Genomic DNA, 18640 nt, shown 5'->3' on the forward strand with positions numbered 1-18640 from the left:
ATGGAAATCAATAACACACCACATCAAGAGAAAGTTAATAATGGGACTCCACTGTGTATTTTGCAGTATATTCATGGAGCAGGTGAGAGGTTCTGGAGATATAATTTCAGATTATGCAACTGACCGATTCCTTGTCGCTCAGAATTAAGTTCCATTAACCCTTTCATCAGAGCTTTTCACAGAACGAAAGGTAAAGGTGACCTCAGGTCATGGGATCTTCTAGCTTGCAGAGCCACCATAGGCAGCCAAATGCAGAGAAGCTTTACTTATGACAACCATTTTTTACATTTTCCCATTTAGCTACAGACCAAAGTCATCTTCTCGGAATGGTATCTGCAATAGAAGAAGATGTTACTACTTCCCAATGGGCAAGTCTAAAAAACTAGGACTGTCCTGCTGTCTACCCAAAAAAGAAAGATCTCTCACAGCTCAGCACAGTAGACAAGTCTTCTCCAAAAGGTAGCCATCACTGCGGCATATTAATTATATTGCTTGCAATTGGAATGGTGTACGCAGTGAGCGCCCTCTACTGGAGTCTGTAGGAAGCCATCATTTTATCATTGGAGCCTATAGATGTTTGAAGTGTAATATTCTGCTGGACATTATGGGTCGTATGGGGGCGTGACCTTAACCACCTCAGCCCCTATGGCTTAAACACCCTGAAAGACCAGGCCACTTTTTACACTTCTGACCTACACTACTTTCACCGTTTATTGCTCGGTCATGCAACTTACCACCCAAATGAATTTTACCTCCTTTTCTTCTCACTAATAGAGCTTTCATTTGGTGGTATTTCATTGCTGCTGACATTTTTACTTTTTTTGTTATTAATCGAAATTTAACGATTTTTTTGCAAAAAAATGACATTTTTCACTTTCAGTTGTAAAATTTTGCAAAAAAAACGAGATCCATATATAAATTTTGCTCTAAATTTATTGTTCTACATGTCTTTGATAAAAAAAAAATGTTTGGGTAAAAAAAAAATGGTTTGGGTAAAGGTTATAGCGTTTACAAACTATGGTACAAAAATGTACCTGTCATGTTTCCTGAGGTTCTACAATGCCCAGACAGTACAAACACCCCACAAATGACCCCATTTCGGAAAGTAGACACCCTAAGGTATTCGCTGATGGGCATAGTGAGTTCATAGAACTTTTTATTTTTTGTCACAAGTTAGCGGAAAATGATGATTTTTTTTTTTTTTCTTACAAAGTCTCATATTGCACTAACTTGTGACAAAAAATAAAAAGTTCTATGAACTCACTATGCCCATCAGTGAATACCTTTGGGTGTCTTCTTTCCAAAATGGGGTCACTTGTGGGGTAGTTATACTGCTCTGGCATTCTAGGGGCCCAAATGTGTGGTAAGAAGTTTGAAATCAAATTCTGTAAAAAGTGGCCGGTGAAATCCGAAAGGTGCTCTTTGGAATGTGGGCCCCTTTGCCCACCTAGGCTGCAAAAAAGTGTCACACATGTGGTATCTCCGTATTCAGGAGAAGTTGGGGAATGTGTTTTGGGGTGTCATTTTACATATACCCATGCTGGGTGAGATAAATATCTTGGTCAAATGCCAAATTTTGCCAAGATATTTCTCTCACCCAGCATGGGTATATGTAAAATGACACCCCAAAACACATTCCCCAACTTCTCCTGAATACGGAGATACCAGATGTGTGACACTTTTTTGCAGCCTAGGTGGGCAAAGGGGCCCACATTCCAAAGAGCACCTTTTGGATTTCACCGGTCATTTTTTACAGAATTTGATTTCAAACTCCTTACCACACATTTGGGCCCCTAGAATGCCAGGGCAGTATAACTACCCCACAAGTGACCCCATTTTGGAAAGAAGACACCCAAGGTATTTGCTGATGGGCATAGTGAGTTCATGGAAGTTTTTATTTTTTGTCACAAGTTAGTGGAATATGAGACTTTGTAAGGAAAAAAAAAAAAAAAAAATCATCATTTTCCACTAACTTGTGACAAAAAATTAAAAATTCTAGGAACTCGCCATGCCCCTCACGGAATACCTTGGGGTGTCTTCTTTCCAAAATGGGGTCACTTGTGGGGTAGTTATACTGCCCTGGCATTCTAGGGGCCCAAATGTGTGGTAAGGAGTTTGAAATCAAATTCTGTAAAAAATGGCCAGTGAAATCCGAAAGGTGCTCTTTGGAATGTGGGCCCCTTTGCCCACCTAGGCTGCAAAAAAGTGTCACACATGTGGTATCTCCGTATTCAGGAGAAGTTGGGGAATGTGTTTTGGGGTGTCATTTTACATATACCCAAGCTGGGTGAGATAAATATCTTGGTCAAATGCCAACTTTGTATAAAAAAATGGGAAAAGTTGTCTTTTGCCAAGATATTTCTCTCACACAGCATGGGTATATGTAAAATGACACCACAAAACACATTCCCCAACTTCTCCTGAGTACGGAGATACCAGATGTGTGACACTTTTTTGCAGCCTAGATGCGCAAAGGGGCCCACATTCCTTTTATGAGGGCATTTTTAGACATTTGGATCCCAGACTTCTTCTCACGCTTTGGGCCCCTAAAATGCCAGGGCAGTATAAATACCCCACATGTGACCCCATTTTGGAAAGAAGACACCCCAAGGTATTCAATGAGGGGCATGGCGAGTTCATAGAAATTTTTTTTTTTGGCACAAGTTAGCGGAAATTGATTTTATTTATTTTTTTCTCACAAAGTCTCCCTTTCCGCTAACTTGGGACAAAAATTTCAATCTTTCATGGACTCAATATGCCCCTCACGGAATACCTGGGGGTGTCTTCTTTCCGAAATGGGGTCACATGTGGGGTATTTATACTGCCCTGGCATTCTAGGGGCCCTAAAGCGTGAGAAGAAGTCTGGAATATAAATGTCTAAAAATTTTTACGCATTTGGATTCCGTGAGGGGTATGGTGAGTTCATGTGAGATTTAATTTTTTGACACAAGTTAGTGGAATATGAGACTTTGTAAGAAAAAAATAATAATTTCCGCTAACTTGGGCCAAAAAAATGTCTGAATGGAGCCTTACAGGGGGGTGATCAATGACATGGGGGTGATCAATGACAGGGGGGTGATCAATGACAGGGGGGTGATCAGGGAGTCTATATGGGGTGATCACCCCCCTGTCATTGATCACCCCCCTATAAGGCTCCATTCAGATGTCCGTATGTGTTTTGCGGATCCGATCCATGTATCCGTGGATCCGTAAAAATCATACGGACATCTGAATGCAGCCTGACAGGGGGGGTGATCAATGACAGGGGGGGTGATCAGGGAGTCTATATGGGGTAATCACCACAGTCATTGATCACGCCCCTGTAAGGCTCCATTCAGACGTCCGTATGCGTTTTGCGGATCCGATCCATCTATCAGTGGATCCGTAAAAATCATGCGGACATCTGAATGGAGCTTTACAGGGGGGTGATCAATGACAGGGGGGTAATCAATGACAGGGGGGTGATCAGGGAGTCTATATGGGGTGATCACCACAGTCATTGCACAAAAATGTAAGGTAGGACAGCACCACTTACTTGAATACACTCAAGCGACTTTGCGGCGGTGCTCGTGGCGTCAGGTCTCGGCCTCAGAGACCCCCAATGTACCAGCAAAAAATGAAGAAGGTCACGGCACTCCAGAAGCAGATTCAATGTGTTTTAATCCACCAAGTATTCAGCAGCAACGTTTCGACAACAGTCTTTATCAAGCTACATACAAGTTTATAAGTGACTCACATTACATATATATAAGGGTACTAATTCATACCAATAAATCAGTGGGTGTGCTTCCACCAATAGACCCGCCTCCTCTCAGGTACAAATAATCATATAATTAATCTAATCTCTGCACCACAGTGTAAATTAATATAAGGCTTACCCAGCGTTCATACTTGGGCTGTTGATCAGTAGTGTGTCCATGGTAAGCGGCGTCTTCCGCATGCAACTGCGGCTGCGCGAATGTTAGAACGAGATTCTCATACATCACATGGTCGGCAATACAGTCATGTGATCAATGACGCTACTCCCGGTCACCTGACTGATGACGCGCCTAAGCGTCTAGTCACTGCCATGGTAACCCCAGGTCCTGCAGTAAGAGTGTATGAATCTCCTCCCACGATTCTCTACACGGATTTGATATAATGCTGGATGAAGAGAATCGTGGGAGGAGATTCATACACTCTTACTGCAGGACCTGGGGTTACCATGGCAGTGACTAGACGCTTAGGCGCGTCATCAGTCAGGTGACCGGGAGTAGCGTCATTGATCACATGACTGTATTGCCGACCATGTGATGTATGAGAATCTCGTTCTAACATTCGCGCAGCCGCAGTTGCATGCGGAAGACGCCGCTCACCATGGACACACTACTGATCAACAGCCCAAGTATGAACGCTGGGTAAGCCTTATAATAATTTACACTGTGGTGCAGAGATTAGATTAATTATATGATTATTTGTACCTGAGAGGAGGCGGGTCTATTGGTGGAAGCACACCCACTGATTTATTGGTATGAATTAGTACCCTTATATATATGTAATGTGAGTCACTTATAAACTTGTATGTAGCTTGATAAAGACTGTTGTCGAAACGTTGCTGCTGAATACTTGGTGGATTAAAACACATTGAATCTGCTTCTGGAGTGCCGTGACCTTCTTCATTTTTTGCCACCACAGTCATTAATCACGCCCCTGTAAGGCTCCATTCAGACGTCCGTATGCGTTTTGCGGATCCGATCCATCTATCAGTGGATCCGTAAAAATCATGCGGACATCTGAATGGAGCTTTACAGGGGGGTGATCAATGACAGGGGGGTAATCAATGACAGGGGGGTGATCAGGGAGTCTATATGGGGTGATCACCACAGTCATTGCACAAAAATGTAAGGTAGGACAGCACCACTTACTTGAATACACTCAAGCGACTTTGCGGCGGTGCTCGTGGCGTCAGGTCTCGGCCTCAGAGACCCCCAATGTACCAGCAAAAAATGAAGAAGGTCACGGCACTCCAGAAGCAGATTCAATGTGTTTTAATCCACCAAGTATTCAGCAGCAACGTTTCGACAACAGTCTTTATCAAGCTACATACAAGTTTATAAGTGACTCACATTACATATATATAAGGGTACTAATTCATACCAATAAATCAGTGGGTGTGCTTCCACCAATAGACCCGCCTCCTCTCAGGTACAAATAATCATATAATTAATCTAATCTCTGCACCACAGTGTAAATTAATATAAGGCTTACCCAGCGTTCATACTTGGGCTGTTGATCAGTAGTGTGTCCATGGTAAGCGGCGTCTTCCGCATGCAACTGCGGCTGCGCGAATGTTAGAACGAGATTCTCATACATCACATGGTCGGCAATACAGTCATGTGATCAATGACGCTACTCCCGGTCACCTGACTGATGACGCGCCTAAGCGTCTAGTCACTGCCATGGTAACCCCAGGTCCTGCAGTAAGAGTGTATGAATCTCCTCCCACGATTCTCTACACGGATTTGATATAATGCTGGATGAAGAGAATCGTGGGAGGAGATTCATACACTCTTACTGCAGGACCTGGGGTTACCATGGCAGTGACTAGACGCTTAGGCGCGTCATCAGTCAGGTGACCGGGAGTAGCGTCATTGATCACATGACTGTATTGCCGACCATGTGATGTATGAGAATCTCGTTCTAACATTCGCGCAGCCGCAGTTGCATGCGGAAGACGCCGCTCACCATGGACACACTACTGATCAACAGCCCAAGTATGAACGCTGGGTAAGCCTTATAATAATTTACACTGTGGTGCAGAGATTAGATTAATTATATGATTATTTGTACCTGAGAGGAGGCGGGTCTATTGGTGGAAGCACACCCACTGATTTATTGGTATGAATTAGTACCCTTATATATATGTAATGTGAGTCACTTATAAACTTGTATGTAGCTTGATAAAGACTGTTGTCGAAACGTTGCTGCTGAATACTTGGTGGATTAAAACACATTGAATCTGCTTCTGGAGTGCCGTGACCTTCTTCATTTTTTGCCACCACAGTCATTAATCACGCCCCTGTAAGGCTCCATTCAGACGTCCGTATGCGTTTTGCGGATCCGATCCATCTATCAGTGGATCCGTAAAAATCATGCGGACATCTGAATGGAGCTTTACAGGGGGGTGATCAATGACAGGGGGGTAATCAATGACAGGGGGGTGATCAGGGAGTCTATATGGGGTGATCACCACAGTCATTGATCACGCCCCTGTAAGGCTCCATTCAGACGTCCGTATGCGTTTTGCGGATCCGATCCATCTATCAGTGGATCCGTAAAAATCATGCGGACATCTGAATGGAGCTTTACAGGGGGGTGATCAATGACAGGGGGTTAATCAATGACAGGGGGGTGATCAGGGAGTCTATATGGGGTGATCACCACAGTCATTGATCACGCCCCTGTAAGGCTCCATTCAGACGTCCGTATGCGTTTTGCGGATCCGATCCATCTATCAGTGGATCCGTTAAAATCATGCGGACGTCTGAATGGAGCTTTACAGGGGGTTATCAATGACAGGGGAGTGATCAGGGAGTCTATATGGGGTGATCAGGGGCTAATAAGGGGTTAATAAGTGACGGGGGGGTGTAGTGTAGTGGTGCTTGGTGCAACATATTACTGAGCTACCTGTGTCCTCTGGTGGTCGATCCAAACAAAGGGGACCACCAGAGGACCAGGTAGCAGGTATATTAGACGCTGTTATCAAAACAGCGTCTAATATACCTGTTAGGGGTTAAAAAAATCCGCCGCTGGCAGGCTGGAGATCCACTCTCTTACCTTCCGATCCTGTGAATGCGCGCGCCTGTGTGCGCGCGTTCACAGGAAATACCGGCTCACGCGAGATGACACGTATATGCGTCGCTGAGCGCAGGGCTGCCGCCTCCGGAACGCGAATCTGCATTAGGCGGTCCGGAGGCGGTTAAAGGGCTTCTGTCACCCCCAAAACCCTTTTTTTTTTTTGGGCTTGTTAAAATCGTTATTTAACGACTATTCCCTATATAGGGATCTTACCTTTGTCTGTGTCTTCTTTTCATTAAAAAACGATCTTTTAAAATATGCTAATCGCTTCACTACCAGCAAGTAGGGCGTCTACTTGCTGGTAGCCGCCGCAAAAAAACGCCCCCTCCTCTTGTTGATTGACAGGGCCAGCAGCGATCTCCTCCTCCGGCTGGCCCTGTCAGCATTTCAAAAATCGCGCGCCTGTCTTGATTCGGCGCAGGCGCTCTGAGATAAGGAGGCTCGTCTCCTCAGCACTCCCTCAGTGCGCCTGCGCCGATGACGTCACCGAAAGAGAAGACGTTATCGGCGCAGGCGCACTGAGGGAGTGCTGAGGAGGCGAGCCTCCTTCTCTCAGAGCGCCTGCGTCGAATCAAGACAGGCTCGCGATTTTTGAAATGCAGACAGGGCCAGCCGGAGGAGGAGATCGCTGCTGGCCCTGTCAATCAACAAGAGGAGGGGAAGGTTTTTTGCGGCGGCTACCAGCAAGTAGACGCCCTACTTGCTGGTAGTGAAGCGATTAGCATATTTTAAAAGATCGTTTTTTAATGAAAAGAAGACACAGACAAAGGTAAGATCCCTATATAGGGAATAGTCGTTAAATAACGATTTTAACAAGCCCAAAAAAAAAAAGAAGGGTTTTGGGGGTGACAGAAGCCCTTTAAGAAGATTATCCAAGTTAGGGCTCATGTGCACACAAACATATTTTTTGTCTGCATCCAATCCGCATTTTTTGCGGGTCGCATGCAGAACCATTAACTTCAATGGGGTCGCAAAAGATCCGGACAGCACACGTTCTGTGGCATCTGCAAAAATATAGAACGAATCCTATTTTTGTCCGCATTACTGTTCTATTATGGCCTGGACATAATCATCAGATATGTTGTATTTTGTAGTAAACTACCAGTGATTCTATCACTATAATTCTCAGCATTAGAATAACATTGGCGCTAAGCCACGTGAGTAATTGCATGACGGGATGAAATCTGTGAAATATTAGGCAACATATTCACTGCGAGGAAAATTATCTTCTGACAAATACCTCCCATGTACCAACACAGGGCAAGACACTTTAGGTTAATAATCATTTCTGCAGTCTGTGTAGTTAAAGGGAATTAGTTACCACATACCAATTGATTAACTAATCAGCCTCTGTAAATCCGCTCTTGGCAGGAAATTTGCATTTGTCCCATCTCCATATGTGCAAAAAAATGCATTTTAATCTCTGCCTCCCTGTGTTTTATGCAAATTACCTTTCAGGAGTCAAGGAGGTGGAGCCACTCAGGAGGAGAGTCATGGTGGCCATGTACAAAAATTGACATCCCTGAGAACACGGTACATGATCTCAAGCCTGTGTCACGGTCAAATGACTGTTTGACCGTGACGCTGTTGCGTGCAGACTGGTTGCCGGGGGCAATAAGTAGTTTGCTGTTTGCACGTACACTTTCCTTTAGTTGGTGTTTTCCCCGTTTTTGTAACTGTCACCGCCAGCTCTGTGAGAAGGTCTGTTAGACGTTCTTTCGCTACCTCTTGCATGACGTTCTTTGTTTTGGTTTCACTTTGTCATCTCCTTTCCTTCTCCCAGCTGTCACCTATTTACACTAATTGTCTCCCTTTATATTCCCTCCCATACTGCCTCACTTGGCGGTTTATAATGTCACGGATGGTGTTGCAGAAAGCTGGAACTTATAAATAAACATCCGACTGGCTTGATCCCAAACTAAGGAGCATATGGGTGAGCCCTATAAAACCCCTAGAGCTCTCCCTGACTGCTATGCCCATGCAAAGGTCTTTATGGTAGATGATTGCATGCCCACGTACCTTATACTATGTGACACCTGAAAACCCTATAATAGTGAGGGGACACGACCACCGGCTCCCTGCACTTAATACGGACGGAGTCAGGGTCACCTACAATCAAGCCAGCAAGGAAACACAAATAAAGGAAACAGACTTATCTAAGGAATCAGGAGAAGCAGCTTCCAGCAGTGAACAACTCATCCAGGAAGAAGTATAAACCGCAAAGTGAGGCAGTATGGGAGGGAATATAAAGGGAGACAATTAGTGTAAATAGGTGACAGCTGGGAGAAAGAAAGGAGATGACAAAGTGAAACCAAAACAAAGAACGTCATGCAAGAGGTAGCAAAGAACGTCTAACAGACCTTCTCACAGAGCTGGCGGTGACAGCCTGTTTAAAATCCTACACACGTGTCATCGTTCTTTTTTAGTTCCGGCACATGCGCAGTGGATGGGAACAGTCTTCTGGCAGGCTACAGAGTTCCACTGCACGCATGGGATTTTGTATGGACTTGATATGACGTACCCTGTCCTCAAGGACAATCAAGCCAGATTGGGCAGGTTTTAGGCATTGCCATCATGATTCTCCTTCCAAGAGGCTCCACCTCCTTGACTCCTGAAAGATAATTACTGGAACAGCCAGTGTATGAAGAGGTAAAGGGGTTATCCCATGAGTAATGTAAAAAATGAAGATCAGATGTAACACCCCTTTGGGCGCCCTTGGTAGGCAGGGTGTATGGTGGTTCTCACCTCACTATGGCGCAGAGCCTCCACCAAAATCTTGCTTGGAGCTTCCTCTTATGCCAGGGGCCGACTTGGGAAACCGCTGCCCAGGTCAGAACACAGTCACCCCAGGAAGAAGTTAACTGATCAACAGATTTATTTGGGAAAGAGTGAACAATGGTGAAGAACATAAAGATAATGCAATAAAAGGAACAAAGCACAGATTGCAATTCTGTCTAAGAAAAAACCCTGGTGGAGGGGGTGGGCTATCTATAACGGTAAACAGTGATGGTGGTCACATACATTCTCCTTTAGAAGATGAAGACAGTATGCACTTCCCAGCTATCTACTTCTAGCACTCAGCTTACTATACCCTACTGTCTAGCAATTAACCCAGTCCAAACGTTGAGGCCCGATTGCAGAAAATGTTGGCGCATTAATGTTGGTGCACTTACCATAGTCCTGCCCGGGTACCAGCTGGCGGCTGCAGCATTCAGAAGCTTGGATGGTAGTGGAGTCGGGGGTAAGATCCTCCTGGCAAACAGGCTTGGCTGTAGGGTTAATGCAGCAGCTGAGCTTTCTCCTCTTACACTGGAAACACCAGACTCCCTGCTTGTGGCTGGCAGCAGTAGCATCCACTAGACCAGTGATGGCGAACCTTTAAGAGACCGAGTGCCCAAACTGCAACCCAAAACCCACTTATTCATCACAAAGTGCCAACATGGCAAAATACCCTTAATACTTACAGATACCAGCCAAGTTAAGCTGTGGGGGCGTGACTTAACCCAGGTCCCAGTAAAATAAATGGTGGCCCCTAGTATTAATAATGCCCCAGTAGTGGCCCCCAGTATTAATAAGGCCACTATTAGTGGTCCCCAGTATTAATAATGCCCCATTAATGGCCCACAGTATTAATAAGGCCCTCATTAGTGGCCCCCAGTATTAATAAAGCACCCATTAGTGGCCCCCAGTATTAATAAGACCCCCATTAGTGGCCCTTAGTATTAATAATGCCCCAGTAGTTGCCCCCAGTATTAATAAAGCCTCCATTAGTGGCCCCCAGTATTAATAATGCCCCATTAGTGGCCCCCAGTATTATTAAGGTCCTCATGAATAGCCCCCAGTAAAATGAATGCCCCCATTAGTGCCCCCTAGTATTATTTTTCTTCAATTAGTGGCTCCCAGTATTAATAATGCACCCATTAGAGGCCACAGTATTAATAATGCACCCATTAGAGGCCACAGTATTAATAATCCACCCTTCCCCACTCTTCTTGTTCAAAAAAAATATATATATATTTTTATTAAACTTTGCCCCCTCTGCTGCTTGTGTTAAAAAAATAAATAAATAAAACTCACTCCATTCATTTGATCGTGCCATGTGGAACAGTCGCTTCTCACTGGATGATGATGTTTCGCAGGTCCTGCTGCTTCCAGTCAATGCTGCGAAACATCATCACGCTGGAGTTCAGGTCCTGTCCTGCACATCTGCAATGACCAGGACCGTGGTACGGTTAGGCGGACGCCAAAATATGCAGTGGGTCCGGATATGGGTATAATAGTCTATGTTTTTGGTTCGTGACGCCAATTGCAGCGTGCGCAGGGTACAGTCTCAGGGCCCTTTAAGGTGTTGCAACTCACGTACCAGGTTAGGAATGCCAGAGTGGTGTAATGTCTCTGTATGGTAGTGGTAATGAGTGTTGCTAGTAGGAGTAATTGAGGAACTTGGTAGCAATGAATGAGATCCAGACTTGAAATATAATTCAACTTGTCTTTACTGGAGGCAGCATTAATCCATACGAGATACAGCAATAGTCTTGGGTCCCAGCAGGTATTGGCAATGTATGGCAGGGATCAATATCTCTTCTGCATCTATCATGTGCCTAGAGAATATGGCAGGAATCTATATCTTCTGCTCTGTCTATCTTCTGCTGTGTATGGGACTGACTAGCTGAGGAGGAATTTGGCTTCTCCTGGTCTCTGGATAGTTACTCACAGTTAGCTCACAGGGAATGGATCTTCCCTGAGTTCTGGAGGTGGCTGCTTGCTTGTCAACCAGCTGAGGCTGAAGGGCTCAGACTGGGAATAAAGATCTTTGGTCTCAACCGAGACAAGATCCTGGTTTGGGATCCCTAGAACTGGGAGCTCCTACCAGCACAGCCTTCCCCCAGCAGGGGTGGCTGGCACACTAACTGAAACTTCCTTCCCTCCCCATGAGGCAGGACATGGGCGAGCCCACTCTGCTCAAAGAGGGGGGAGCTAAACTGGAATGTACTATTCCAGTCTAGATATGCTAAACTGAACTAAAGCCCTGCTAAACACATTGCTGCCACCTGCTGGTGTACATGGAAATTACAGCAAATACATGTAACAGGCTTAGAAATGCACATTTGTAAAGAAGTGATGTTAAATTACACAGGATGACAATGCAGATACACTTAACAGGTTGTAGCGGGGTAAAAGAGTTTCATAACATAACTCTGGGATGTTACACATCCAGTGAGAAGCGAGTGTTCCACGTGGCACGATCAAATTGATGAGGTGAATTTTATTGATTTATTTATTTAATATAAGCAGAAGAGGTGGGGGGGGGGGGGAGGCTTGTACTATACTACTATACTACAATGGAAGTGCTCATTAGCAGTGATGGCCAGTTCGCCCTGTTCACCCGCGAACACATGCGGGCTGCCATCTTAACTCACAAGTCCGGCGATGCACAGGTAACCTGTGCCTGTGCGCGAGCCGGTCTGAAACAAATGCGGTCACCGGGAGCAGGCAGTTCCGAGAACAGCCCGATGAAGGCCCCCCACACGGCGAACTGGCCATCACTGCTTATTAGTAACCCTGCGCACGGCCCACACAGAGCCACAAGCCCACATAGAGAGCTCTGAGTGCCTGCCATAGGTTCACCACCACTGCCCTAGACCCACTACTTTCTCTGCAGGGATTACACAGACATGATATAGAGAATGACAATCTCTTTCTAAAAAAAAGCTAGACCCAGCCCTGAACCTCAGGTGGATCCAGAGATCTCCTCATTCATTGCTAGATTTATATCAAGCTGGCAGGTCAAGGGTAGTGTCCTTTCTTCTTCAGCTCAGAGGTTGTGTCCTTTCTGCTGCAGCTCAAGAAGTGTCCTTTCCATTGCAGCTCTCTCCCTATGACAGCTCAGGGAGCTGTTAAAGGATGAAACTGAGCATGTGCGGCCATCTAAGTTAGTCGGACAAAGAAATAAGAAAAAAATATATAACAGCAGGTGGCGCTATACAGATACATAACATTAAATAACTCACTGGCTATACAACATTTTTAATTACATGCAGTTATAAAAGTGTTCAGATCCAGGTGCTGGTTTGACAAATGTAGAATGTTTATCATGGGACAGCCCCTTTAAGATGCATTTATAATTAACCTTGGTCACACATGACTGCTCCTTTTTTCCTGTTTGTTCACATTTCTCTTGCTCCCGTCTTGCACCGAGCTATAATCAGATGTCACCTGCTTTCTCTCCTTTCATTGCATGCAAGGGATTTAGGTTTTTTTCAGACTTCGGCATTGTCAATCAGCACATGTGGGTGTCACACCCATTACTATACTGTCAGGTAGAGCTTTACAGCATGAACTCTGCTCTCATAGTGAGTCAGCATGTTCTAGTATGCCTAGTATGTAACGTGAATGGCGTATCTTCGTAATCCACCTTCAATAATCTGCTGCAGTAAATGCTTATTTCCTTCCTGCAATTCCAATTCTGCAGCGTCTTTTCTTATAACCTTGTATTGTACCGTTCCTCTGCTATTCCTCCTGTAAATGTACAAAGAAATTGAAAACTATAGCCTAGTTTTACCAATCCTATAGATGGCGAAAACTTAAACGGGGTCTAGAACCACATTAGGCCTCTTTCACACGAACGTTTTCTTTCCCGTTTACGGGCTGTTTTTTTAATTCAATATACGGTCATTTCAATCCTTCCGCAAAAAAACCCGGAATGTACTCCGTATGCATCCCGTTTCTTTATTTCCATTTTTCTGCTCCGTTAAAAGATAGTCCTATTATTGCCCGCAAATCACGTTCCGTGGCTTGATTCAAGTCACGCAAAAAAAATGCATCCGTGTGTTTTCCATACCCGTTCCGTTTTTGCTGAACCATCTATTGAAAATGTTATGCCCAGCCCAATTTTTCTATGTAATTAATTACTGTATACTGTATATGTCATGCTTCCATTTCCGTTTGCGATCCGCAAAAATGGAAACCAAACGGAAAAATGGAACCGGAAACACAACTGAAACAATAAAACTGAAAAACTGATCCGTTAAAAATGCCCTGCAAAACACTGAAAAAGCTATATGGTCATGTGAAGGAGGCCTTAGATTAATCACAGGCTGGATGATGTAAATCTGGTGCGGGGGATTGACACCTTTGGCCTCATGCACATGACGGTATCCGTTTTGCAGTCCATAAATCGCAGATCCATAAAATAGTCAATGGGTCTTCAAAAAATGCGGATGCAACATGGAAGGAACCCCTAATTTTTGGATCCGTAATTTGCGCTCCTATCAATAGAAAAACTATTCTTATCTGCAACGCAGACAAAAGTAGGACATGTTCTATCATTTGCGGAATGGCCACACGTATCTATACTGGTGTGCACGGCCCCATAGAAATTAATCGGTCAGTGTACTATCCGCAAAAAATGCCGATAACAGATGGATAAAAAATATGGTCGTTACTTTATACTGACTATTGGTTGGTTTATTCTAAAATGGTGGCATAATTTTGTCGCAAAACGGTGCATCTTAGGCCACACCCCTATACTGCAATGCTCCACCCCTTCCCACTAAGCCTACCCCTTTTTTTTAAGCAAGTCGTTTTAAAAAAAAAAAAAATTAAACCCTAGGTGCATCAATTAGCGCCACTTTTTAGACAGCCACTTTTTTAAAAATCTGGACCTGTGTTGCAACCGCCTTTGTCAATTGGGCGTGTCCCTGACCACTCTGACACAATGCTGACATGCCACATCCATAAGGGAAACTGTTCTTATTTCATAGTCCCAAATTTGCCAGGACTGTCCCCGATTCTCCGAGACAGTCCCAGCAAATTTGAGCTGTTCCAAGCTGGAAATGGGTGTGGCTAATGATAACCCCACCTATAAGTAGGCATTTCTGGGTGGGGTCAAGGCGTTCGCATGGTGGGGTTTTGGATGCCCTTATTTTACCAACCTTAACGTTGGTAAGTATGCTTATTTAGGGCCATTATATTTTTGTCTGTAAGGGGCAGAATCACAGTCATAAGCGCTGCTCTATGAAAAAGAAAATATTAGATAGCTGAATGAACCAGAAGAGTAACAACCTCCTTTCTGTGTGAGAGATAAGCTCAAAAGCGGTTGTCACATCCCTTCCCCCCACCTCTGTCTGCTGGGGGAATACACTGGTTTAGTTGCCCATAGCAACCAATCAGCTTCATCCTTTCATTTTCCAGAGGAGCTCTGACAAATGTAAGGTGGAATCTGATTGGTTGCTATGGGCAAGTAGGTCCCTCTTCCTTAGCACCAGTTTTGATAAACGTCCTCCCATATTCTGATGCATTTATGAATATCGGCGTATCGCTAAACTGCAGAACTAGCGATCGGGGAAAAATACTGGAAATGATACTGAATGTGAGATGGTAGTAACTGGAAAAATAGCGGAAGATGTAAAGAAATCAGTCTTAGGCCGAATGCAGACGACCGTGTTCCGCGGCCGAGAGCGGTCCGTGGTAACCCTGCCGGGATTCCTGCTGACAGCAGGAGCGCACGGCGTCATTGGTTGCTATGACGCCGTGCGCTTCATGCCGCCGCTGCTGTACAGTGATACACTCGTATAGATCATACCAGTGTATCACTGTACAGCAGCGGTGGCATGAAGCGCACGGCGTCATAGCAACCAATGACGCCGTGCGCTCCTGCTGTCAGCAGGAATCCCGGCCGGGTTACCACGGACCGCTCTCGGCCGTGGAACACGGCCGTGTGCATAAGACCTTATATGGTGGAGCTAGGAGGGCAGGTTCCCTTTTACCAACACAGATTAAAATTTTCATTTCTGTCAGGGGTCTTCAAAAATATGACGATAATTACTAAAGCATTAGGCCCCTTTCACACGAGCGAGTTTTCCGCGCGGGTGCGATGCGTGAAGTGAATGCATAGCACTCGCACTGAATTCTGACCCATTCATTTCAATGGGTCTGTGAACCCATTAAAACGCATCAGTTCTGCATTGCGTGAGAATCGCAGCATATTCTATATTCTACGTTTTTCACGCAGCCCTGGTCCCATAGAAGTGAATGGGTCTCTTTAGTGAAAAACGCATTGCATCCGGATGTAATCCCGATACAGACCGGGTGTAATGCCTTTTTCACTGATGGTTGCTAGAAGATGTTGTGTTTGAACCTTCAGTTTTTTTTCACACGTGTGAAAAATGCATCAAAACTGATTGCACCCATGTGGAAAAAACTGAAACACTGAATGCCTCATGCACACCAACGTATTTTCATTCCGTGTCCGCTCCGTTTTTTCTTGCAAAAAAAACAGAAGGTACTCCATGTGCATTCCACTTCCGTATGTCTGTATGTATCCGTTCCGCAAAAAAATAGAACATGTCCTATTAGTGTCCGCATTACGGACAAGGATAGGACTGTTCTATTAGGGGCCAGCTGTTCCGTTCCGCTCCGCAAAATACGGAATGCAAATGGATGTCATCCGTATTTTCTGCGGATCCGTTTTTTTGTGGACCGCAAAATACATACGGTCGTGTGCATGAGGCCTGAATTTGCTTGCGAAATCTTAGGGAGTTTCACTGAACGCATCCTGAACGCATCCGGAGCCAATCAGTATCACTCGTGTGAAAGAGGCCTGAGGCTGGGTTCACACTTGAGCGTTTTACAGCGCGTTCAAACGCGCTGTAAAACGCTCAACACATGAAAACCAATGCTTCCCTATGGCCCTGGTTCTCACTTGAGCGTTTTACAGCGCGTTTGAACGCGCTGAAAAACGCCCTACGCTCAAACAAGTTCTTGAGCTTCTTTGGGGCGTTTTGACGCGCGTTTGTGGCCATAGGACACTGCAGTCAATCACACAAACGCGCGTCAAACGCGCGTTTACTATTGCAAAAAACGCGCATAAAAACGCGCGACAAAAACGCGCGTTAAACGCGCATATCGAATACGCTCAGGTATGAACCCAGCCTTAGGGATAAGTACACCCAACCTCAGAGAACGCCCCCAAACCATGTGGGACCGCACATTTATAGGCGCATCTTACATAAGCCCTGCCCATTGTGACTCAGAACAGACCAAATTTGCAGGAACTGGCTGTGAAAATTAAGGACAGTCCCAAAACTATTCTCTAAGTTGTTCCATAGAACATATTTGCCAACACTGTAGTTGGTAAATTAGGGACAAGCCCATCCCACCCTCTGGGAACGCCCCCAAACCATGTGGGTCCGCACATTTATAGGCGAATCTTACATAAACCCTGTCCACTTTCGTTCAGGACAACCCGAATTTGCAGGGACTGGTTCTGAAAATTAAAGACAGTCCCTGCAGATTCAGAAGTGATAGAAAAAAGCAAAGACAGATTAATTTTATTTTTAATACATTTAATTATTTATTTAAAAAAATATTGAAATGTTATGACCACAATAAATTCCAACAGTTTATTGTAAAACTAATTTGTCCTGTCCATAAATATCATATTTCAGACAAAAAAATTAGAAGATATTATCTCAAGGTTTCGCTGTCTCACAGCTGAGGTTCGTGTTATTAATTAAGGTGACTGCTTAGGGCTTGTTCACATCACCGTTATGAATTCCGTCATTGTTTTCCGTTATAACATGGTTATAACGGAAAATAACGGAATCAATAAGGCGGAAGTCAAAACAGAAGCCTTTAAGAGGCATTCCGTTTTGATCCGTCATAATAGAAGTCTATGGGAATCATAACGGTTGCGTCTGGTTCCCGTTATGCAAGACAGAAAACAAAGTCCTGTCGACATACTTATCTAAGCGGGAAACATTGGGGGTCAGACAGGAAAAATCCAACCTCTCTGGTCCATGTTAAGTAACCCGTGCACATTAGGATTACGACAGGGATTAATGTGTAGAGGTCCTTCTGACTAGTCCCAATGTTAAGGGGAGATCAGGCAAGTTGAATTTCAATGCCAGATCCTTTTGTCCTGGCAGGAAATAAGCTGAGGTGTCTGGCAGTGACTGTCTTCTCTCTTGCTATTGGAAACACATCCATACTCAGCAGAACCGAGGATGCATGTGTATGAGGTAGTAGGTAGGATGGAGCATGTGTATGGTGGCTGCATACTCAGCAGAACCGAGGATGCATGTGTATGAGGTAGTCGGTAGGATGGAGCATGTGTATGGTGGCTGCGGGAGAAATAGCTGTCAGCTGGACAAGCGATGGATGGGCATGTTTCCCCTCAATATTTGGCACCATGGATCTCATTACAGTCTATAGCCTATTGACCTTACTCATTTTTGAGGACACTATTGGAGGTCTAGACCCCTAAGATTATCTGCATAGCTCCAAACCACCTATTAACAAAATCCACGTACAAGCAATAAAGCTATAATATGGCATCCAGTGGAGAAGGCAAAAACCTCTGTGTGCCTATGGGTCCACAGACTTCTATAGATGCTGCAGAGTGTGAGTGGATCCATAAAGAGTGAGGCAGCGTCGGACTGAAGTCCCTTGGGTCCACCAGAGGAAATGATCCTGAGGTCCACCCTCTGTATAACTTTTTTTTAATTAGGGTACATCATTGTCAGAGCTTGGATCCACCGGAGGATCCTCTGGTGGACCAGTCCGACCCTGAGGTGAGGCCCAAATAAAAATAATTAAAAAGTAGGCGAGAGAGCCCTCTAGTGGTGAGTGCAGTGTCCTCTTGTCCAAAAGTGGCCTTTTCCGCATTTCTGCTAGGTGTCTCATGAAACTAATTAAGGGCACGTTCACATCACCGTTTTGTTTTCTGTTCTTCAGATCCTTTATTTTGAGCATTCGTTGCGCATCTTTTTTTGTCAGTCCCAGGGGTGCCCCTAAACTTTCT

This window comes from Bufo bufo, chromosome 9 (genome assembly GCF_905171765.1).
Source record: "Bufo bufo chromosome 9, aBufBuf1.1, whole genome shotgun sequence".
NCBI lineage: Eukaryota > Metazoa > Chordata > Amphibia > Anura > Bufonidae > Bufo > Bufo bufo.